The following is a 25755-nucleotide window of genomic DNA, read 5'->3' on the forward strand; positions in this document are numbered from 1 at the left end:
ATTCATTTTACAAATGAAGAAACTGGAACTTAGGAAGACTGTGATTTGCTTAAAGTTGTGACAGTAATAGTCACAGAGCCAAGACAAGAATTCACATCTCCCAGTCCACTTGTTTTTTCCACTACATCTTTCATCCCTTATTGTTTCTGGATCCTTCTCCTTCTGATTAAGGCAAAGTTACAATCCACTGAAAGAAAATTACCTTCTGGGATAATGGGCTGCATTGTTGTTTGCTTAACTGCCCCTCTTTTTATTTTAAGGAAAGAGTCTACTGGGGCAAGAAGCAGGGGGGCATGATGAGTGATCATTGGGAAGGGACAACAATGTTTTTTTTTTAAAGGATCAATTATGTATTCAATTATTTTTTAAAAGAAAGAAAATGTCTGGAACATATATTATTGTCTTGTTTTATTTGGTTTTGTTTTGTTTGTTTTATTTTGTTTAGGAAGGAATGGGAACCAGATCTGCAGTTTTATTGATATAAGCAAACATTGAACTGAAAACTTCCTCTGACAATGTAGATTATCACCTACCTATGTAACTTGAAGGATAAAGAGTTGCCTGGAAGGACTAAGAGACTGTAATTTTCTTAGAATCTACACACTCAAGATTGGGAAGAATTAGGACTTGAAGTCTTCTTTAATACAAGGTTGAAATTTTTACAAATATGTAAATATGTAATTATTATATTAACGTATAATATAATTTCATACTTTATATTATACATTGGAGTTATAAATCTTATAGTTACAGTCATTTCAACTCTCAATATTATCTTGAAAATGTTCTTTTTTAAATAAAAATTATTTTAAAGTGCAATAATAACCCCATAGCAGTGGAGAACCAGCACCCTAATGATGAAAATGACTATATAATTTTGGAAATTTGGTTCCTTGAAAGGGGGGAATACTATGTATTTTAGGGGCAAATATATGATCTGGCATAAATATTCATATATGCCTGTCTAAAACTTAAACAAATAACTACAAAATCTCTTATTTTATAATTGACAGGGTCAAGACCTACTAAAATATCTCATTTAGGTTTAAATGATTCCTTAAGAATAATTGGAATAAATCTCAACTCTAAAGCTATTATTTGTGAGTGAGAGTAGACCTTTTCCCATTTGACCAGAAAAATATTACAAGACTTGATTTATGTGAGAGCATAGAAAGAGATCTGACAAATGTTTCTGAAATTCAACCTTGTCTGGGTATGCTTCTTCTCATTTTTCCCCTTTGTTTCCTTGAATATGAATGTTTAATATGAATGAAAAGAAAATATTTTTGACAAGTTTTACTGAATGTTACATCTCAATAGGTATTTTTCAATAGTCTAGTGGGAAAAGCACTGAATTTGTATTTCAGAAAAGAAAAAACCCTCAGGTTCACATCCCACTTAAGACGCATTATTGTATTCAGTTTTCTGTTTTATAATAAGGATCAGTAATCTCATAGATAACCACATTGAGTTGTTATAAAGATGAGGTCATATATGTAAAGAACTTTAATAAACACTATATTTTTAATATTATAATGGATATTCTTACCAAAAGATCAGAATTGTTGGCAGGATATCATTCTGCAAAGACTCTAAAGTAGAAACATGCCTGAAATATAAACGAATAGTTGTTTAATTGTAAAATTCACAAAAGAATGAAGGAAAAAACTATTTAGTGATATGTACAAAAACCCAAGTATTCATGGACTTTGGAGACATCATGGTGATTGGGAAAATTAAAGAGAATAGAAAGGAAATACAGATTTTTTTTTAATTTGAGAGAATTGAATTTTGAAGAATAGGTTTCAAAGTATTATACAGTAGTAACTTACTTATCTACCAAACAATAACTTTTTGCAATGCAACTAAGAATCAGGAAGCAAGCAAATATCCAAAAAGTAATATCTGTCAGAAATATCATGTGTTAGAGCTTATATATATTTACTAATAGGAAATTCTTACACATAGCTAGTTTTTAGACACAGTTCTAATGGGCTGGGTAATTTGGTTTCTCACTGTCATGTCAGATTAAAAGCAGAAAATTAGAAAGGAGGAATGGGTTCCTATTAAGTAAGCACAACAAAAGTATCAAGAAATTGGCAATTGGCTGAAGAGACAGAAAATCTAAAACTAAAAAAAGCATAGTAATCTATAGCCATTTAGTAGAGGGACAACAAACTACATTTCGTAAAAGCCCCTAAAAGAATCATTTTTACTGCACAATTAATGTTTATAACCTTATTTAACAGAATGCATTTAAGTTCTCTTCATCATACTTTTTAAAGAAAATAAGAAGGTTTCTATTAATGCTGACTAAATCTTTTAAAAATTATAAACTAAAGACCTTGTTCATCTGGAAAATCCCCCTTTGTGAAACATCCCACACTACTATTACACTAAATAAATGAAAGAAATGTTATAAAATTTCCATATTCTTCTAACATACTTGAACATAGGTTAATTTAAAAGTAAATTTACAGCTAATTATCAGTACACTATTTATATTATAATTTTATATGTAGAATATTTCATTATGCATACATGGAAATGCTGTAAAAGTAGACCCATCATCACTTCTCTGTGTTAAATCTTTTCCCTCAAAATGTGCCATTAGGTTAATGGTGCAAATTCTCTAAACAAAGGCAGTATCAGAATTATAACTAAAAATGTCTGGGGGAGGCCATTTCATCACAGATTCAATTCTTAACAAAACAATGACCCCTTCCCACAAAGATTTAAAGTGCTGACATGAGACACCAGACGAGATACCTCTCTCCCAGCTGGTTTCTTTCTGTTTAGCACATGGTTGGGTAGGGAAGACAAGACATACTCATGACAGGGAAATTTCTGCTTTGAAAAGCAAGTCGATGCTGCCAGTATCTTTCTTAGTAGGTTCCCCTGAGTCTTATTTTCCCCTTGTCAACAATCCAAACTGCCTGCAGACACAGAAGCAAGCCTACTTTGTTAAGTCTATAGCATTTATACCTTCCTTAAAAATCCTTTGTAACATTACACTGCATGCTGTGTTAATGGTATTGCAATGCAATCCAACTGTGATAGCATTGGTGATTGTAGATTTGCTATCTCTAGCCATGGTGCTGATTGCTTCTATAACAATAATATTAAAGGTATCTTCTTTTATAAAAATTCTCTTCTCTCCTTCCCCTCCATGTATGAGAGCATAATATGGTCCTTTTTAGAATATGAGGAGAATTGGCTCATGTTGAAAGGGTCATGAACATCCTCCTTCAATTCATTAATGCAACATGTGGTTGCCAATGTCTTTGCATCTCTTATTGTTTGTACCTATTACAATAGCAATGCCAATGGTATTGGTCCTCAAACCTTTTTTGTTCACACACTGTTATCAACAACAAAAAATTAGCAGACCCACTTATTATATTTATGTGTTCTTATTTAATTTTTCTAAACTAATAATTACCTACATTGTGATAGTTGCACATTCAAAAAAATAGACATTTAAAAAGAATGACAAAAGGGGAGAAGACAGTGAATGCTAAAATGAATAGGGAATCATTATAACTTATAGAGCAGTGAAATGGCCTGGTCAAACATGAAAGGTCTGAAAGGGGACAAATTTGAAAAAGGGGGACTGTTGCAATGGAGAAGATAAAGAGGCTTTGAGTTAGGGTGGTAGATATTTGAATGGAGAAAAAGAAAATGAAAGGGAGAGAGAGAAACAATATTTGGCAAGTGATTAGCTAGGCACATAGGGTGAAGGAAAAGATAGACTTAAAGATGACATGAAGATGATTAGAAGAGATGTGCCCTCAAGAGGAATAGAAAAGTTTAAAGATAGGTATAAGATAATGAAAAGACCGTTACAATACAGATCACAATCCATCTGTAAACGATTTATTTAGTGCAATTCACTCTGTCCTATACAAACAAAAAAGAGGGAAGTAGGACTCTTACTTACCAACCATTTCCCTGGATGAAAACCCATACTCTGGGAGAAGCCTGTTGGAGCCACAAGATGATCCAGGGAATAGGAGATATCTAGTAAGAAAGCAGAGGTTCTCCCTTAACACCTCTGTATCTATTGCTCTGGATGTCCAAGTAGCAGTAATAGCTATTCTGAAAGACTAACACTTTACAAGGAGGAGAAGAAATTGGGAACTTGTGCTGAGGAGAAAGGGAATAGGATGAGAAAATGCTGAATATAAGCATACTTAGGATTGTATTAGAGACAAATCTCATGGCAGCCTATCAGAAGGAAAATAGATGTGACCCATCTTCTCAACCTCAAATTAGTTAGATACACACAGCTTAGAGCTAGGTCACAGCCCCACTTTAGAGACCCAAGTTACTCTTTGCCATTCAAGACAATTTCTCCTAAAATGGAAAGCAGAAAAAGCTCAGATGCCCCAAATTCAAATGAACAGAATCTTTCAAGATATCATTTTCCTCACTCACTCCATAGCTCACTCCTGCTCCTATACACTGTTTGAGGACAGGGAAGACCAAGCATTGAATCACAGCCCTGTCCCTCAACACATTCTTTCTCAAACCAAATGCTAATGTACAGCTGGGATTTCCAAGCTTTATGCTCTCACATGTACTATTGACAAATTCTCTCTCTACCACTGCACACACAGCCTGGAAACACTATTATTCCAAACAGTCTCAGAACAGTCTTTCGCTGTCTACTCTCATTCAAATGGAATACCACAGCATAGTATCCACATCTTCTAACTCTTCTTCCCTGGTATGGCACATACAACTCCCAGGCTAGTTTTTCAGTCACCAAAAGGTCAATACCAGTCCTGAGGCTACTTCCTGAAATTGTTACTAAACATCCTCTCAGAATTACTGCTACCTCCTGCCTCTTGCAGCCTCCAGGGAACACCTGTTTCCTTTTCCCCTATATCATCACAAGTTCCTGCTATTACCTTCCCCAGTTTCAGTTTTGTGTTACTAAAAATCCATACAAATATTTCTGTGTTCCCATATCCCCCATGTCCATTACTCCTTCCTGTGGCTCTTCCTTTTTGCCTTTCTCTTAAAGGACTGGTTAGTGAATAATAACAGATGCCAAACTAGTCTTATTTCCTGATAAGATTACTATCAAGAGAATAGATATAGCTATAGATATCATGTACTAAGATTTTATCAAGATAGTTAAGATTTCATTTCTAATTTAATATTCTGTGCAATCTTTGTACACAAGATATGGACTACATATATAGCTGCTGATAAGAGCAATTATAATATCTAGTATTTGTATAGTATTTTAAGACATCTAAGACACTGTACATATGTTCCTTTTTTTGTTTCTCACAAAAATCCAGTGAGATAGATTTTATTATTATCCCTGTTTTACAGATGAAGAAACTGAGGTTATAAGTGCTGAAATGAATTTCCCAGAGGTATACTTGGTAAGGGAAGTAGGAATCAAATTCAGGAAGTATAGTTAGATTGGATATGGGAACCTGTTAAATAAATGAAACCAAAGAAAGAGTTTGATGTCAGTTTGAAAGGAGGTCTCTAGTAGAATGCTTCCAGGTATCCATGTTTGTGTGTTTGGCATTTTTACTTGACTTGAATAAAAGGCACAGATGGTATACTTATCAAATTTGCAGACAATAAAAAGCTTGAAGGAATAACTAATGTGATTGATGTAAGCAAAGATATCTCAACAGTCTTAAACATTGGGCCAAATATAGCAAAATGAATAATGATGAGGGGGAAAATCAAATTTATAAGCAACACAAAGGGCAGTGGAGAGATGTATGATGCTTTTTCTGGGGCTCATATGTCTGGGAAAGTAATAGTTTCTGAGAGTATGAACCAAATCATATTTATAGCTGATGCACCCTATAATGTTGCTTTGTAGGCCTAACAAAACATTGTATTATCCAAAATTATTTTATTATGCATGATGTAACAGTACAATGCTTAGCACAAACCCTGTATACCATTGTTATTAGATACTGTTTAAAAAAAATGCTTCTGCAATTTGGAACTATCCCCAAAAGGCTATAAAACGATGCATACCCTTTGATCCAGCATTATTACTACTGGGTTATATTGCAAAGAGATCTTAAAGGAGGGAAAGGGATCCATGTAATGGGCTGAGGCTTGAGTTGATGCACTGAGGTCCCAAGCACGTGAGGCTAAATAGTAATTGGACTATACTCTATTAATATACATGATTGGATAAAGAATGGCCCCCACCCACTCTCTGTGCAAGTTCTGATGTATTGTATAGGAAATGACGATTTGGGTGGGTGGAGGCAGAGAGAGACAGGAAGAGAAGCTGGGAGAGATTGAGCCTGGCTTCCATACTCCTAGCTGCTGGTCGTGTGGCTGCTGGTCTAGCTAGCTTCTTGACTCAGCTGCACACATTGCTATCGCCGATTCCCTTCCACCTCCCATCTTTCTTCACTGAGAATAAAGACTGACAATTTTCCCCTAACCTGAATTCCTGACTCCGGCTGATTTTAAAATACCCGGATTCACAGATCCACATATGCAAAAATGTTTGTGGTGGTCCTTTTTGTAGTGGCAAGGAATTGGAAAATGAGCAGATGTCCATCAATTGGAGAATGGCTGGATAAGTTATGGCATATAAAAAGTAATGGAATATTTTTGTTCCATAAGAAATTATGAACAGACTGTTTTAGAAAACCTTGGAAATATTTACGTGAACTGATGCTCGAGTGAAGCAAACAGAACTAGGAAAACATTGTACAGAGGAACAGCAAGATTGTGTGTGATAGCAGTTTGGCTCTCTCTTCTCAGCGATTCAGTGATCCAAAGCAATTCCAACAAACTTTGGATGTAAAACTCCATCCACATCCAGAGAGAGAACTATGGAGACTGAATGTAGATCAAAGTATACTATTTTCACCTTTTTTCTTTCTGTTTTTTTTTCTCATGGTTTTTCACTTTTGTTCTGATTTTTCTCTCAACATGACTTGTGTTGGAAACATGTAAAAAAAAGTCCTTTTTTAACCTAAAAAATAAAATAAATAAATATTTAAATGATGCTTCTAATTATATACCAAATGATTTTAAAAAATCAGTTCAAAGTCATTGTTCTCACCCATTTCACATAAGTAGAAAATATGCTGAATTTGGAGTCAGACATCTTAGGATCAAATCCTGGTTCTTGTACCTGAATGACCCTGAAATGACTTGATTTTATGGGCCTCAGTTTGCTCATCTATTAAATGAAGGAATGGCTTAATTTCAGACATTCCTAATAGCTCTAAATCTAAGATGCTCATCACAGCATCAGATTATTTTGGCCTCTAATTTCTATCCTTAAAAATTATTTCCAAAACTGATCTTTATTTCTCAGTCTTCTGATCAACCTGGTTCTTTTATTTAAAGCAAAATGGCCTCTTCATCCCTAAGTCTTTTATGTCAGATCAATTTATCTGCTGCTGCTATGTCCAAGATACTTGTAACAAACAGGTTTTTAGAAGGAAAAACAGTACTGTCTCTAAGAAAATGCTTGAAGTTATGTTTCCAATATGAGACAGATGGCCATTCGGCTGGACTTAATTATATGAAGTATTTTAATATTTGCATGCTTCTGTGTTCAAAGATTATGTGGCTGGGCTGTTCATTTGAGTAACATTCTTCAGGAGCTGTGGAGAAGTAAAAGCATTGCATTGTGCATTGACAAAGGATGAATGATCCTTGAAATGTATGTTAGATTTCTTAAATCTGGTTATTCTTAAATGTGGTTATTATTATTATTAGCTAGACTATAGTTCTAGGAAAAAACATATTTTTAAGATTGTCATGAAAAACAACATATAATCAGGATTTTATGTACAAACATTTGGTTTACATTCAAGAGTTTCAGGAACAATTCTGTTATATAAAATAGTATACATGCATATCTTAGAGATCAAAAACACTAAGTCACAAATTGGTTTCCTTGTGATCCTGATCTCTCACTCTGGCAGGCAAGTAAGGCAAGATAGAAGAGAGTTGACAGATAGGATCAATGGTAAGAATCAACAGGGACACACAGAGACAGGATGAGTAATGAGTAAGCTGGTAATCAGTGTTCAAAGTGATAGAACACTAGATTTGGAGTCAGGAAATTCCAGGAAACTGGAATCAAATCAAGCCTCAGAAAATGATTAGATATGTAATCATAGGTGAATCATATCAGTTTCCTCAGCACATCAGTTTCCTAATTTGTAAAATGGGAATGATGATGATTGATGAAGTTGAAAATCACCACCATATCCCATTCATGGGCATATAAGTAAAACAATTTGCAAGCCTTAAAATGGCAGAAAGTTTAACATTTGATTTAGGATGACGCTTGTAGGTATTAGAAGCACTAAGCAAAATTTTGGGTAGCTTTCTGCTTCAAGATCTTTATAGAGAAGCCTGGTTATCTTATATACAAATCCCAAACACTATCTGAAAAGGACTGCAGATAGAGCTATGATAAATAATTCCAAACAGTATCTCCATCTAGTCCAGAAATTGGTAGTTTGGGTAAGGAGTCATTCCAGAGAAATGAGTATAAGCTCCTTGTGGTCAATGGTTCTGCTGAAGTCTCAGAAGGAAAGGGTCATGCAGGAGTAGTCAATGAAAGCCATAATAAACGACCCTGAAGCCTGTCAGCTTCATAAAAAGAGAGAAGAAAAAGGGGACTTTCCAGGGAAGCTGGCATGATCTCTGGTAAATGAACCCCAACCCAGCAGGTGCTTCAAACAGTGGTGCTTGGTTGGAAGTAGGAGTGGTGGTGTTTGAAATGTCCAATCATATCTATCTGGAGAATCCAGATCTAGAAGAAAAAGATAAGGGAAGCATGGGAAAACCAGAGGTCATTGTGTACAGAGAGTAGGAGACTGAAAAAACTCAGTAGTTCTACATTCATTATGGAGAGTCTTACAAACATCTCAGTCTCATGTACACAAAATACACAAAGACACAAGTATTTACTATAGAAATACATTAAAAGCAAGGATAGAGAGATTTCTCTTTGTTCTAGAGAGAGGTTCTAGAGGGGAGGAAGATAGGGAAATATATAAGAAATTGTGATGGAGAGATACACAATTAAAAATCATAACCATAAATATGAATTTATTCAATCTTAAAATAAAGAAGAGAAGCAGAATGGATTAGAAAGTAGAATGCAATACTAGATTGTTTACAAGAAACACTTAGAAGAATGGTTCACATAGTTCAAATAAGAAGCTAGAACTGGAGTTTTATTATGCTTCATATAAATTCAAAAAAGTTTTCATATCAATCACAGTCTTAAGTAAGGTAACACTAAAAATAGATATGGCTAACATAGATAAATGAGGAAATTACAGTGTGATTAAGGGTTCTCTGGGTGATGAAATGACATTAACATATAAGAAGTGCATTGAATGGCATAGACTCTAATTATTTAAAGAAAATACTAAAGTACATGGAGAAAAAGACAATAAAACTATATAAACTGGAAATTTCAACGTTCCTCTTTCAGAAGTGTACAAATATAACAAAAGGAAAAAAGAAAGAAAGAGAAAAAAGAGAGAGAAATAAAGAAAGGAAGGAAGGAAGATAAAGAAAGAAAGAGAGAGAGAGAAAGAAAGAACAAGAGAGGGGGAGGGAGGGAGGAAAGGAAGAAGGAGGGAGGGAGGGAGGGAGGGAGGGAGGAAGGAAGGAAGGAAGGAAGGAAGGAAGGAAGGAGGAGGGAGGGAGGAGGGAGGAAGGAGGGATGAAGGAGGAAGGAAGGAAGGAAGGAAGGAAGGAAGGAAGGAAGGAAGGAAGGGAACGAAGGGAGGAAGGAACGAAGGAACGAAGGAAGGAAGGAAGGAAGGAACGAAGGAAGGAAGGAAGGAAGGAAGGGAGGGAGGGAGGGAGGAAGGGAAGAAAGGAAGGAAGAAAGGTAGAAAGGAAGGAAGGAAGGAAGGGAGGAAGAAGGGAGGGAGGGAGGAAGGGAGAGAAAGAAGTTATATTTTAATTCAAATTGTGAATATTGTAGATTGTATGCAATTCACAGGCTGAATGTTCAACACTCTTTTAGGGAAAAACTTTAAGGAAAAATCAGAAATACAAAATATATCCTTTACCAAAACTGAAATATAATACAAATTTTAATTAAAGAGCATTTGAAGAAATAATTCATATTTTTAAATAGAAACTAAATTCTAAAGAATATGTGAATTAAATAATAAATCATAGAAATAATAGACATTTTATCAAAGAAAGTGACAATACAATGATGAGATACAATTAAAGCAACTTATAATTGAAAAATATCTGTAAATATTTTCATCAATAAAAGAAAAGAATAACTCTGGGCTACTATTTTAAAAGGAATTATAAAAGTAACAAAACAAAAACCTTTATAAAACATAAAAATAGAAAATTTCAATGCTTCTAGGACCTATGACTTTTTTGATCTGGTTGTGGTTTTATGAAAACTGCTCTGAAGAAATCACTAAGAACAGAATAGAAATATTCCAATTTAAAATATAATTCTCTTGGCAAAATTTTACATATTATAGATTCTCATAAATATAATGGGGAACATAATATCAGAAAAGACTCCTAATCACCAAGGGTAATGAGATTTAAAAGGAAATTAAAACAGATAAGCTCAAAAGCTCAATGTTAAAAGACCATTTTAACAAGATAAACAGAAAATAATTTTGAACAATTAACACATAAGCAATGAAAACAACAGCTACTGTCAAAAACAGGAGAGAGGATTCTTGGGAAATTTTAGCAAACAAAAATAAGTGCATTTGGATGACATGGATTTTAGGGAATTAAGGAAATTGCCTTATGTATTAAATGAGTATTTTTTTTAATTGTTGAGCTCTAGAGAACCATGAGTGATTGGAAAGGAAGGAAGGAAGGAAGGAAAGAAGAAAGAAAGAAGGAAGGAAGGGAAGGAGGAAGGGAGAAAAGAAAAAAGGAAAGAAAGAAAAGAAAAAAATATGGCAACAATTCAAAAGAAGTTATGATAGTGTCATAAAGATGTCACAAGAATTTCCCTATAAATATCTACTTTAAAAAGTAGGAGGAAAAAAAGAGTTGTAAACATGTAGAAGAAATGAAAATATAAACTATAGTGGAGTTTTCAAGATTGAATCATACCAATTAAATTTGATGGTCCTTTTCAATAGGGTTAAAACATACATGGTTAAAGAAAACTCAGGAAATATTATCTAACATTTTGTCTAAAGTAAAATATTGGATATACTGCTTCATAAAGTTTTGCTTAATGATTGAATCCACTATATTTGGCATATAAACATCATCTTATGGATTGAGATTTCACTAAAAAAAGTAACTGGAAAAGAAGGAACTATAATTGTGAAGGAAAAAGCAAGAGAATCTGGCATTAAAGAAAAATAGAATTAAAATGATAGACAGTGATTCTTATTTTCGGAACCTCACATGTAATGGAAAGGCTAACATAGACTCCTTGATGGGAGTCTATATTTGTATCCCCCGTGCTTAGGACAGTGCCTGGTACATATTGTTGTCATCGTTTAGTAATTTCAGACTCTCCATGACCCCATTTGGATTTTCTTGGCAAAGATACTGGACTGGTTTGCCATTTCCTTCTCCAGATCATTTTACAGATAAGGAAACTGAGTCAATAGGGTTAAGTGATTAAGTCAATCGGGTCACACAGCTAGTATCTGAAGTCACATTTAAACTTATGATGAGTCTTGCTTACTCCAAAGCTGGAACCCAATCCTTTATACCATCTAGCTACCTAGTGCATGGCAGTTACTAAGTTCTTGTTAATTAACAAATTAGTTTAGCATACTTGTTTCTTTGTTAAGACAAAAGGACAACTAAATTTGGAGTCAATTTTCTCTTCAGTAAAATGAATATAGATATTATGGTCCTTTCTTCCTTTAACCTTAGGATTTCTATTGATAAAGAAAAAAGGGTCAAAGAAATGTCAGCTTGGTCAAGATCATATTAAATGGCATCACAATGGTAGAATTCTTGAATACTGATTTCTCAACAATTCATACACCATCATAGCACAGTGGAAAGTCCACTGTGCTATGATGGTGTATGAATAGATGGGTCATGAGTTAAATTTGATTTAAATGTATCTGAAATTTCAAAAAATCTGTACTGTAATCTCATTGTTTTGGGTATGCACATTGAGGTGGCCATCCTTTCCCATTCTTATTCATAGTCTTTCATAAAATAATCATAGAAAAACTATCATTGATCTGATCATCCTAATTCAATGTGGTAATTATCCACTTATTTTTCCTTTTCATGACATATATTCTTATTAAAATCTTTTTCTACCAATTTCTAACTATAAGTCATTGTTGTAAAGTATAATATATATATTCATTCAGAAAGTATTTATTGAGTGCCTACTATGTGCAAAGAACTATCTTTATTCAGAGTCTTGTTTAAATGCTATTATAAACATTTTGTAAGAAGAAAAACGGGTCCTTTGAGAAAACAGTTTCTGGAAACAATTTGTATCGAAGGTAATTTGTAAAAATTTACAGAGAATGTAGCCCTAGGGAGGACTTACATTTAGATTTCAAGCAGCACCTAGCTAGCTAGAAAATCGTTGGGGATGAGGGAATAGGATTGGGGTGGAGGATGCAGTGTTTGTTGCCAAGAGTGGGACAGGTTATTTCCTTATTATTGGGGGATGCAAGGGATGATTGTATAAAGAAACTCAATGTAGTTTTTTTCTTATTTTTCCTTTGAAGCTCTTTGATATCTCTGAAACCTATAGGGGATTGTTTCAACAACAAGCTATGAATGACTGAGTGCCAGGAACTTATTCTTTCAGCTGAGAGATCCATAGTCAACAGCTGTGACAAAATAAGTAACCAGAAGGTTGGGGAAAAACTGCCAAGAAGAGCTGGTGATTCCAAATTCACCTGAATTCCTGAATCCACACACAGACCTATACATTAAACATAGGGCTCAAAGTGAGTTTAAAAAAAAAGAAGCAGTCTAATCAAAGTCTGGTATTAAGATTAGTAACATCTAAGAATTACTAAGAAAAACAATAAGGTAGACTTGCTTATTTCTTTTGATCTTAGATTTACAACTGGAAAGAACCTTAGAAAGCACATTCATTTTGAAGGTGAGAAAACTGAAATCTGGACTGTTAAAATGACTTGCCTAAGCTGATCAAGCAAGATTTCCAGGATACAAAACCAGGTCTTCTAACTCTAAATTTGAAATGCCTATTTTTGAATAATTATTTAACATTATTTTGGGTGCAACTGAGGTACTGAAGATGGAGCCTAGAGTCAGGAAGATCTGAATTCAAATCTGAATTTAGATACTTGCTAAAAGAGGACCTGGACAAGTGACCTAACTCCTATTTGAATCAGTTCCTCATTTGTAAAACTGGATATTCTAGAGAAGGAAATGGCAAACCACTCCAATATCTTTGCCAAGAAAATCCCAAAAACAAAAAGTCCACATGTCACTAGAGTCAGACACAATTCAACAACATTATTATTATTATTTTACTATTCCATTTTGACTGACTTTAAAAGAGAGGTTTTTTTTTTTTATGTTGGTAAAGGGGAAATGTGCTTCAGAACATATGGCCCTTACCTGCTGCTATCTGGTGACAGCCTATCTTTGTAGGAGAAAAAAAGTGATTAAGGTGTGTGTTGGGGGGGGGGTTGGAAATCAATCTTTTATGGTAATTATAGCATCTAGATATCTCAAATGAATCTTCACATAATTTCCGTATGTGTAAAAGCCTAGAAGATATTATGGTATACTCAAGTCAAGCTCTTTAAGTTCTAGCAGGAGTGGGGCTGAGTAAACTGGAGCCTTGAAAGAGCTAAAGGTAGTTGCCAAGTAGACTATGCAAGATACTGATCTTTTGGACTCTTTTGGAGGATTTTTCTGGCTTTATGACCTTCTATCTTCTTAACATTTTATTTTACAAGTTTCCAAGAGCAGTTTGAACTCAACCTAATGTCTGCCTCTTATCACATCTGTTAAGTCACCTACTGTAGAACTCAGATAAGATGTCTTGCCTACCATGAAGACCCTGTGTTCATGGCTCTCTGCTGCCCCAATCTGGTCCCTGACAGCTATGGCCTGCCCTTATCATATTCTCACTTCCCTCATCAACTCTCCCAGATTCCTTTGATATAAGCAATCTGCCATATAGGGTACACTACCCTTCCCTCATCTCAGTCCCCATCCCTCTACTGCATTAGACTCAGTTCAACATTCACGCAGTCGAAGATGCCTTTTTTGACCACTTCTTTACTTCATCTCCCTAGAAGGGAGATTACATATCTATACTACTCGTGCAGTTTGTGTAACTGATTTTAGTTAAGTTCCCAAACATCTAATCCCAAATAGGATTGCTGCTTTCTGTGGGCTGTGCCTGTTTCTTCCACTTTGTTTTCTCTTTTTCATTAGGCAGCTCTCGATATTCAGTCAACATTCGTTGAAAAAGTAAGAACCTGAAAAAGTAAAAAAGATGAAAAACTAGAACTTTGCTGAGTTAGAAGTTATAAACTACTTATCCATCATAATATCTATTAACAACAGTGACCAAAAAAAGTTGTTCCTTCTCACTATGGTTCACTTTCTTCGCCCTAAATACTATTTTACTGTTTTATTTCATTGGGTCATATTGTTAGAAAAATTCCCTCTGGAAATTAGCTAGTTCTTACTTTGCTTTCCAGTACAAAAGTGATCCTGACTTTGAAGACTTCCAGTCTTATCCAAGTAATAAATCAGATTTTATAGAGAATGAAGCTGTTCCCTATAATGACCTGGAGAATAAAGTTTACTTAGTATTAAGTAAATTGTTTTGAGTTCAGTTTGAAGTTTCATTTTTATAATAACATCAACATAAATTTGAGACATTTCAAAGTGAAATGATTAAAAAGGATCACCATTCAGGAAGATGTTGAGACAAGTCCAATTGTTATGGCCAAATTAACTGAATTTTAAAAACCATCTTGCCTTGCAGTGCTCCTAAGTGTAAGCAAACAGACCACCATGAAGTTAACTAGAACTTATGTGCCAAAATCTGTTCCAGAAATCTGTTGAAGAAACAGAAAAATTTCATGAAGAACTTGACAAGTTTGTCAGTATACACTCATGTGACTTCAACATAAGAGGAGTACAAGAGAAGACAGAGAAAAATTCATTGATAACTATGTTTGGAATAAAGGCACGGAGGATGACAAAGGCTTGCATATACACAGAAACTTCTTATCTATATACCATGAATATTTTCTTCAGGAAGAAAAGTTAAAGGACATTGAATCTGTTGAACAATAAATAATTCAAAAATTGAAGTGATTATTTCTTAATACATTAAGAATAAACTTCTATGTTCAATCACTTGGTTAATTGTGGAACAAAAGATTAAATAAGTACCAAGTTCAAAAAATTAGATGAAGTTAGAAAAAAAGGATGATGTGAAATTAAAAAAAAAAAATCCTCCATCCATGTAAAAACAGAACTTTTGGCAAAACACTCAGTATTATTTTCTGTCTTCTCTAGGGATATTTCTGCCCTCCCCCAGTCACTCCATCAGCAACTCAACATGATTTATTAAATACTTACTATATGCTAAGGCACTGAACTAAGCCCTGGAGGTACAAAGAAGGTAAAAAAAACAGTTCTTGCCCTCAATAACACATTCCAATGGTGGAACAATATATAAATAACTAGGCACATACAAGATGTGTGTGTGTGTGTGTGTGTGTGTGTGTGTGTGTGTGTTTATATATAATTGACATATTCTGAGAGGAAAAGACATTAGCAGATGGGGCACTTTTGAAAGTCATCTACAGAAGATGAGATTTGAGCTGAGATATGAAGAGAAAAATAAGAGTGGATTGAGGAGGAAAAGTATTCCAGGCATGCGGTACAATCAATGCAAGTGAGTGGAGATGGAAAATGAAATGTTATTTGCAAAGAAGATAAAAAAGTCAATGTAATCAAATGATAGAATATGTAGAGGGAGAATAAAGGGGAAGATTGGGAAAATGGGAAAGGATCATGTTGCTAAACATAGGGCTTTCTCTTTTATCCTGGAGGTAACAGGGAACCACTGGAGCATATTTAGTGGAGCCTTGAGTGGAGAAAAAGAGAGTTGGGCATGACATAATCTTATCGTTACTGTGTACAATGTTCTCCTGATTCTGCTCACTTCACTCAGCATCAATCAGTTCAAGTAAGTCTTTCCATGCTTTTCTGAAATCAGGCTGCTCATCATTTCTTATAGAATAATAATGTTCTATTACCTTTATGTGCCATAACAGTTATTCCCTGAATGATGGGCATCCATTCAATTTCTAGTTCATTTCCACTTCAAAAAAATCAGCCTCAGTTTCTCATCTGTAAAAATAGGAATAATAGCAACTACTTTACAGAGTTATTGTGAAGATCAATTAGCATAATCTGTATAAACCATTTTGCAAACACAAAAGCACTGTTATTTATATGTTTCTATGACTCAGAAAACGAAGGTTATCTTCATATCTCTGCCATTTACTAGGTAGTTGACCTTAAAAATCTTTTTATCTCTTGGAAACTCATATTCCTCACTTGGTAACAAAGAGTTTTGTTGATGATGAAATAAGACACATGAAAACAACTTGAAAATTTTTATTGTTATACAAATGTTATACAAATAAATGGTATTATTACAATATTTTCTCCCAAAGAGCTAAAAACATAGCTTCAAGGATAATAGAAGGATAATAATAAGCATAATAATTTTGTAAAGAAAATGTAAATGTTGAACAGATAATATTGTCAAAAAAGGAGAAATGCCTATTTTTTCTTGTTATTCTTTGACAAATACATTTATTAAAAACTTTATTTTAATTTTTAAAATTTGACATTCACTTATAAAACTTTGGAGAGTTTACACAAAGGTGAAAACTGAGAGAATATAATTATCCTCTGCAAGTGTCCAGACAGACTAGGGGATAGATATTTAAATCACCACTTTTCTCTTCCCACTGCTGTTTTCCAAATTTCAGCAGTTTCTATGACTACTTATCACTTGTTAATACCATGTGAAGAAGTTCAATTCAACCCCCTCCATAAGCCTTTCATGTAATTTCCTCAGGTTCTTTAACTTGGCAACCATGAAGCCTATTTATATGATTATTTTACAAGCACAGCAACAATTCAAAGTGTATCAAGGAGTTTTCTCTCCATCATCACCAGCCACTTGTAAAGATGAATAAGATAAAGATATGTGAAAACATTTTGTAAATGTTAAAACACCATATAAAAGCTATCCAGAATATTCTTCTTTCTTTCCCAAAATAGCCAAAAAAAACCTGGAACTGCTCAAAAAAAGCACTAAACTGTGCATACCCTTTGATCCACCAATATCATTACTAGGCCTATACCTCGAAGAGATCAAAGGAAAAGGAAAAGGAGCTCTATCTACATATTTATAGCAGTGCTTTTTTGTGGTGGCAGGGAACTGAACACTATGTGGGTACCCCTAAATTGGAGAGTTGCTGAATAAATTGTTGTAAGATCATAGTACAATACTGTTATGCCATAACAAATTACAAAAAAAAAAGGATGGTTTCAGCGATGTGTTGAGACCTGTGAAATGATTGAGGCAGAATGAAGAAAATCTGAGAACAATTTATACAAAACTATCCACGTGGTAAAAATGAACAGCTTTAAGACTTAAGAGCTCTGATCAATGCAGTGACCCATCCCATAATTCCAGAGCACCAATGAGGAAAAATCTTATCTACCTCCTGAAAATAAGATAATGGACTCTTATGGGACAAACTTGAAGTGAACATTTCTTTGATTGACTATCCATATTTGTTGCAAGGCTTTTGTTGCACTATCCTAAGTCTCTTGTGACCCACTGCTCACTATCTTCTCCAACAAATTGTCCCTTTATTCCTTCTTTCTCACAAAATATTCTCCTCTCTCTTATTGTTGTTCAGTTGTTCAGTCATATTTGATTTTTTGTGACCCTGGACCATAACATACCATTACTGTCAAGAGGGTTTTCTTGGCAAGGATCCTGGAGAAGATTACTATTTTCTTTCTCCAATGGATTAAGACAAACAAAGGTTGTGACTTGAACAGGGCCACATAACTAGTAAATAACCAAGGTCACATTAGAACTCAGGTCTTACTGACTCTAAGCCTAGTGCTGTTTCCAATGAGTCATCTAGTTAGTCATTTGTAGTTATATCTAACTCTTCATAACTCCATTTGGGGCTTTCTTGGCAAATATAATGGAACAGTTTGCCATTTCCTTCTCCAGCTCATTTTATAGATGAGGAAACTGAAGCAAACAGGGTTTTCCCTGTTACTTACCCAAATGGAGCCATATTGGAACTCAAGATCTTCTTAAATCCAGGTCCAGAACTCTATCCAATGTGCCACCTAGCTGCTGCCTGATTTAGGGGGTTCAGCCTTTAAATATACCCATCTCCCCCATCTCTTAAAAATCTATACCAGCCCTAGCAGCCTTTCAATCCCTATCTTCACCCTGTTCCTTTTTCTCAGTCAGATTAGAAAACAGTGTCTCAAGTTTGTTGCCTCTATTTCCTATCCTTTCACTCACTCCTCAAATCTTTGAAATTTGACTTCCAAACTCATCACTTAACTGAAATTGCTTTCTTCTAAGTAATCAATATTAGGACATCTCCACAGCTGATCATCGTAGAAGTCTTGACCTTGCCCTTATATGACCTGCATAGTTTTGTCTTTCTGTGGGCACCTGGTAGCCTCCCTTGCCCATTCACCATACTCATGCTAGACTTAAGGTGGATATTCTATCTTCTTTAATCCTACCGCAGCTCAGAATTGCAAAACTCAAATGAACAACGAACCTAAGTTTCTCCTAACAGCAAGAGCTACAGGTTCATGCCACCATACCTAACTCTGGCTTTTGATTCTCTTTATAACTCTACCCCACCCATTATTTCCAGTATCAAAATACTCCTTTGTATGCATTGTGATGCAGACAAACTAGCTTTCTGTCAATTCTTTCATAAGTGGAACTCCATCTCCTGTCTATGTATTTGCAGTAGCCATCCCTCATGCTGAAATACACTCTGTCTTCACTTCTGCCTCATAGAATCCCTCCCTTCCTTCAGCACTGCTCAGTCATAGCAATATGAATTAAGGCTTTCCTGATTCTAGTTTCTCTTCAGGATGCTCTTAAGACTTTCTCTATCAATCCCTAACCCTTTATCCTGAAGGTTCTAACTCCAATTCTAGAATTCACATACTTAAAATATCCTTGGTCTTGTGATCTTTCCCTTTGATTAGATAGCTTTTCCCAGAACTTGCATTTAAGGAGAGTACCCAGGTCAGCCATATTACATTCCTTTTTGGGCTGCATTTCTCCTCTGGAAATCTGCCTCTGTTCTTGGTATTTTTTGTCTCTCTGCTCCATTTCCTTTTTTAGCATCATTTTATGTATTATCTTCTCCCATTCATAATTAAGCTTCTTTGAATATAGACTGTCTTAACACTTGCATCCCCAACACTTAGCACAGTGGTTGGCAGAGAGTAAGAGCTTAATAAATACTAGTTGACTATTCTCATCTACCTATTTCATCTTTAATTACATTGCATTTATTTAGTATTAAAATAAGGGATACTACAGCCATAGGAGTCAGCCCTTGCCTCTACATACCACTGGAGTCCTATCTATGTATTGTGTATAATAAACTCTCCATTGGGGCTGGGAAGAGAAAGAGCCCACTAAAAAGAGGATATGTACTCTCTTGACACTTTATGGAATGACACACAACTTCTTTCTATGTTTTTGTGATGTGAAAATAAGATATTTTATGCTTGATGTCTTATATCTCAGTACTTTAAGGAGAACCCAAATTAGAGGAAATTGACCCTGGGTATCAATTTCACTCAAATCATTGATGTGGCTGATGTAGCACCAAATATTGTTATTTGGTGCCTTTGAAGCACCAAAAGTTGGGGTTCAATCATGTAAAGAATTCACGACCATTCTCTTTGACAAAAGGTAGATTTTTTTAAGAGAGGTTGCAGACAAAATGATGGAGAATAGACCCCAGAAATGGTAAATATGAAATAGAGTTGGGAAAGCAGAGAAAGGGGCTTTTAATAATTAAGGAGGGAAAAAGCAAGTTTCTTAGTGGGACTTCTATTCACCAGAAGAAAGGAAACACTCTAGTACCCCAAAAGAGTTAGTTAGCTATAAGGGAAATAAATGGGCTCTGGAGAGAGTGAGTATGGCATGGCCATAAGTAGATTTTATATGGAAAATTTAACCTCAGGGACATGAATGAGATTTCTCATAGGACATGCCCAAGACCTCTACATAACTTGGATTTCTGACAGGACAACATCCCTAGAAGGTGAAACTATGGAGCTAAATTGATCTCCATGAGTGTCTTTTTCCTGCCTGCTCCAAGGATCAATTCTTTAATTTCTCTCTGTTCTATACACCCACCATTCAGGACCTCATCATCAAGGTAGTAGAGTGAGAATTGTGATGAAGAATACCCAAAATATATTTAGGTCTTTCATGTCAAAAGGGGGGCTCTTACACAAAACCTTCCACATTAGCAATTTCTTTATTTCAGGAAGAGAGGATAATCAAATATAATGACATTAGATCCAAAAAGTTCCATTTCTTAAATATCTGTCCCTTGAAGTTTTCCACATTTTTAAAGAAACCAGAAAAATTTCTGCTGACCCAGTTACCAACAGTGAATCTCCTCAGAAATAAGAATGGTCAAAGTTAGGAAGCTCTTTCCACTTCCCAACCACCATCACCACCAAATCTTATTCCTTCTTTCTCCCAGATTTATGGAATTATAAGGGACTTCTGGGAAGACAATAAAGTGGAAGTTCACTTAGAAATCAGGATATCCACTGTCCACTCAAAGGTAGCAGCAGACACACCAAGCTGATTTCCCCAACAGAATTTTTAAAAATTTTATTTAAAAAGAATTTAAGGACACAGACAAAATAAAATAATAATGTGAATTTAAAAATTCATTAAATTCTTCCCAACACAATGTAGTATGTGCTAGAAATTGAGAGGAATAATGACAGTGATCTGTCCTCAAGGAGTTTACAGCCTAATATCAAGGATAAAGCAGACACTTAAAGAAGTCTGATCCTTCTTTGAAAGAATCTAATTAGGCAAGGTGATGAGAGTTATAGTATCATGTATGAGAAATACCAAGAAGGCCAATTTAACCATAACATAAAATGCAGAAAAGGGTGCAATCTATAATAGGACTAGAAAAATGTTTTGAAACAAAGTTGTAAAGGGATTTGAGTTTTTTTTTTTTAAAAAGAGTTTATATTTGATCTTTGATATAATAGGGAGTCACAGGAACTTATGCAATTGGTCAATGACATCATTGGACAGGAAGGCTGAATTGAAGTGTGAAGAGACTTGAGATAGGGAGACCATTTAGGAGACTATGAAAATAATTCAGATGAGGATGATGGAGACCTAAACTAGAGTAAGGACCAATTATTTGAGTTATCTTTCATACACAGTAATGGAATTATATTGCATTATGAAAAACATGAGGAATGCATAGCCACAAGGTAAGACTCACGTGTGATGATGTAGAGTAAAGAGAATGAGGCCAAAATAATAATAAAGAAAATAATGACAACAATGTAAATAAAGATGACATTAGTAGACAAAAAAAAACAATGGTCAAAGTTGCTGTTATACTATCAAAGGTAAAGGATGCATTCTTTTTTTCTGTTAGCAATTAAATCAACATGTAATCTTTATATATGATTACTATGTGAGAAGCAGAATGAATATAAAGTGAAAAGAAAGTTGGCAGCTAAGCCAGAAAGTCCCCCCCCCACTCTGATCTATACTTACTGTGTGATCTTGAATACATCATTTAACTTCACAGTGTTCTGGGAACTAAAACTATCACTTTCAGAAAACCTGCATTGATTTTTAAAAAAGAGGCTTTTTTTCAGGAAATTCCCAATATCAGTAAAATCACAATTCCAGTTTTTATTCTTATCCTTATCTTTATTAGGGCAAAAAATGGAACAATTCCTGCTCTCATTTAACTGCTTTGGGACTAGAGGAGGAAATATGTTCTAATAGGATATTACTGGCTGTTTATTGAGAAGTACCTATTATAAATAAAAATAAAAAGAAATTGATATTTTGGTAGGAGCAAAAGTCTTGAGAAAAAAGGATGAAATATGTTTTAGAAATGGTGATTATTTTAGGATATGGAATTATCTATAACCAGAAAACAACTGAAAAAATGGAAACAGAGCTCAGGGGAAAGATGAGGAGTTGGCAATATATACTAGTTTGTGATCTGTGAGTAATAATTGAAGTCTTGGGAGTCAATTAAGTCACCAAGGGAAAGTGTATAAAGACAGAAAAAGGAATGAAAATGGAGTCTTGAGGGAGATCTATTGTTAGAAAATAGAAGGGAGATCATTGGGCATAAGTAGTTTTGCTTAGGGAGAGCTTGCTTTGAAACTCAGGAAAATTGTGTTATAAATTGAGTTTTTTTCCTTAAATACCAAAAACATGTATCTACTTTTAAATATCTATTAATTGATCTTGGGAGATTTGCTTAAGAGGATCTCATTATGTGTCAAAGTAATGTTTACAAGATACTGTGTTTTTAGCTAAATTTTCTGCATTATTTCAGTGCAACCTAATGTCGCGGGGTAGGCTAATTGTTTTCTACATTGTGTTCTGATTAAGTATTATATTGTGCTAAGCTAAATTCATGCTCAGTGGGGAAGAATTATGAGAATATTTAGGTCAACAGAAAGCATCTGTTCTTATGAAAAAAATCCAGTATCAATAAAAAAAACAGAAATAAATGGGTAAATAATCAACAAGAGTCTCAGTGGGCAATGGGGTTCACAGACACAGTCTACGTATCTTGCAGGCAACTCTTTTCTATAGAAATTATGGGATAACCTGGAGAATTAAAGTTAAAAGTAACTATCATGGGCTAGAGGTTGTATGAGAGTAGAACAATAGAAGCAAGGAGATTACAGTATAGCAAAAAGGATAGAAGGATTATAAAAGATTTTAACAAATCTTTGTTTATGAAAATAATATGTGTAAATATATATCCAACTTTCAATCTAGATTTATTGGAAACTCTCTTTTATACATTATTCTTCTAGATAAATGGTATTATTATTCTCCCAAAGCAGCAATCCATTTATATGGATTTTTCCATGTAAAATCTTTGAATTTTACATATTTGAACAAGTTGATTCCCCATTCTTAGAGTTCTTCCTGACCTTCTTCTTAGACTTAGACATCCTTCAGACCTTTTCTTTGAAAACTAGGCTTCATTCAAGGCTCAGCTCAGGAGTCATTTCCTCTGTCAATTACTTCCATATTCTTCCAGCTTTTAGTTCTCTCTCCTTCCTCAACTTACCTTGCATTTATTTGAAAACCAGGGCACCATGGATATCTCTGGCACTTCTAACTTACCTTGGGCTCAGCAGTGGATATTTTGTGTAATGGAATTGGATAAATGTAGCTCAAGTCCTCATTCCAGTGGACATCAATCCATAGACTAATTAGTAACCAAAAATTAGCAAATGATTTAATTAAAATATCATGACAAAGTAACTGAAAGGAAAGGAAAGAGGCACCAGAGTCATTCTGTTTTCACCCCAACCCCATATCCAAGATAAGTATCCCAGATCATAGATACTGGTGGGGAAGTAAAACTTACAAAGTTTCAGGAGTAAGAAAACTATTGCCTACAGGAAAGAAGGTGGGAGCAGTATTCTAAAAAGATAAGGAACAACACTTGGTGTTTTGGATGCCTTTCACATTTGATACCAGGAATAACAGCAATCTACTGGAATTTATTGAACAAATGAATGGTCAACCCTATGATGTGTAAAAGACAGACTGGCAATCAGAGAGATTTGTGTGAGGGAGTATATGACAGTTTAGGAGAAGGAATAGAGAAAATAAATTGTAGAAGGGATTTGGAATAAAAGGATAGGAACAATGGGAGGAGAGATCCAAAGTTGCTGTAGTGACTGCCTATAAAGTCAAGAAAATGAAATCATTAGAGGAAAGATGGAGTAAAATTACAGGGAGGGACTGAGATTATGACAATAGTCAAGGACAGGTTCAGGAAATGAATCATGATAGAAGAAGTAGATAAACAAAATATTGCCACCACAGAAAATAATTTCAGAATATTGAATTTTGAAGGCAGAAAAGCACTGAAAGGATTCTGAGAAGATGGTGAAATAAGGCAGGACATTACCTAGCTCTCCCAAATTCCCCAAAAACATATAAAATATTGCATCAGAGCACACTGTCAGTGGCAAAAATAATTAAAAATCAGGATAAATAAGCTGTCCATCTAAAACAATTTGAGAATACCTTAGGAAAGATCCAATCTCCCAGCTGTGGGTTGACCTGATTGAAGTGCAAATACCTTCAGGCAGATAAACTGAATTAACCTGGGTGCCTCTGTGTAGGTGACAGTTTTGGCTTCAGGAAATTTTGTCTCACAGACCGTGGACAGGGTCAGACAGCTGCTAAAAGGGAGATTGTAGAGCCCTCTACTAATGCCAGCATATACAGGGCTCAAATGCACTGACCTGATGCCATTCCAGACTGGCTATGGGAAGGGAGGACATATTACATATTGGTGAGTGTGATCACATTGGGCAGGAAGCCAGCTGGTTGTGAATACTCACAGAGTCACTGGTTTTGGTTCCAAAACAGAGGAGTGAATTTAAATTGAAAACTGCAAAAGGGATTGTAGGAAGCAAGAACATTTGCAGTGACAGAATTGCAAAGCACCCTGGTCATGGCTCAGGGGTGGAGAGGAATACCTAAAATCAAGCTGCCAGATAGAGCTCAGAAAACAATAATACAAAAACAAACAAACAAACAAAAAATCTGAAACTTTATATATTATCTCTTACACCTCAGGACCAGAGCCTAACTGTAAAATAAAGTTAACAGATAAGTTGTAGTAGATAGATAAAGAAAACTATGAGTAAACATAAGAGAAAGAATCGAAGGATAGATAGTTATTATGGTAATTGATCTGAGTTCAAACTCAGAAGCAAATAATGGATTTAAAACAACTCCTTTTATCTCAAAAAATGATTACAGACTCAACAAGTTTAAAAAGGTTTTAAAGGGGATTTTAAAAATAAACTAAGAGATGTTGAGGAAAAAAATTTTTAAAAGAATAATGTGGTGGGGCAGCTAGGTGATGAAATAGATAGAGCATCAGCCCTGAAGTCAGAAGGACCCGAGTTCAAATCCGACTTCAGACACTTAACACTTGCTAGTTGTGTGACCCTTGGCAAGTCACTTAACCCCAATTGCCTCAGCAAAAAGGAAAAAAAAAAGAATAATGTGGAAAATCAAGAAAATTATTAAAAGAAAAACAACCAATCAGAAAAGGAAATCTAAAAATTTAGGGATGGAATGATTATTTAAAAATTAGAATTGGGCAAGGATCTACAAATGACTTCATAAGACAAAAAGAAATAATAAAAGAAAATCTAAAGAATGAAAAAGTAGAAGACAATGTGAAACATCTTATTAGAAAAACAATTGACCTGAAGAACAGATCTAGTAGAGATAAAATAAAAATCTTCAGAATAACTGAAAGTTATGATAAAAAAAAGTCTCGATCCTATACTTCAAGAGATTATTAATAAAAATTGCCTGAAGTTTTGGAATGAGAGGGTAAAATAAAAATAGAAAACAAAACAAACCAAAAAAAAAACCCACTGATCACCACCTGAAAGAGA

The sequence above is a fragment of the Sarcophilus harrisii genome, chromosome 5 (assembly GCF_902635505.1).
Source record: "Sarcophilus harrisii chromosome 5, mSarHar1.11, whole genome shotgun sequence".
Taxonomy (NCBI): domain Eukaryota; kingdom Metazoa; phylum Chordata; class Mammalia; order Dasyuromorphia; family Dasyuridae; genus Sarcophilus; species Sarcophilus harrisii.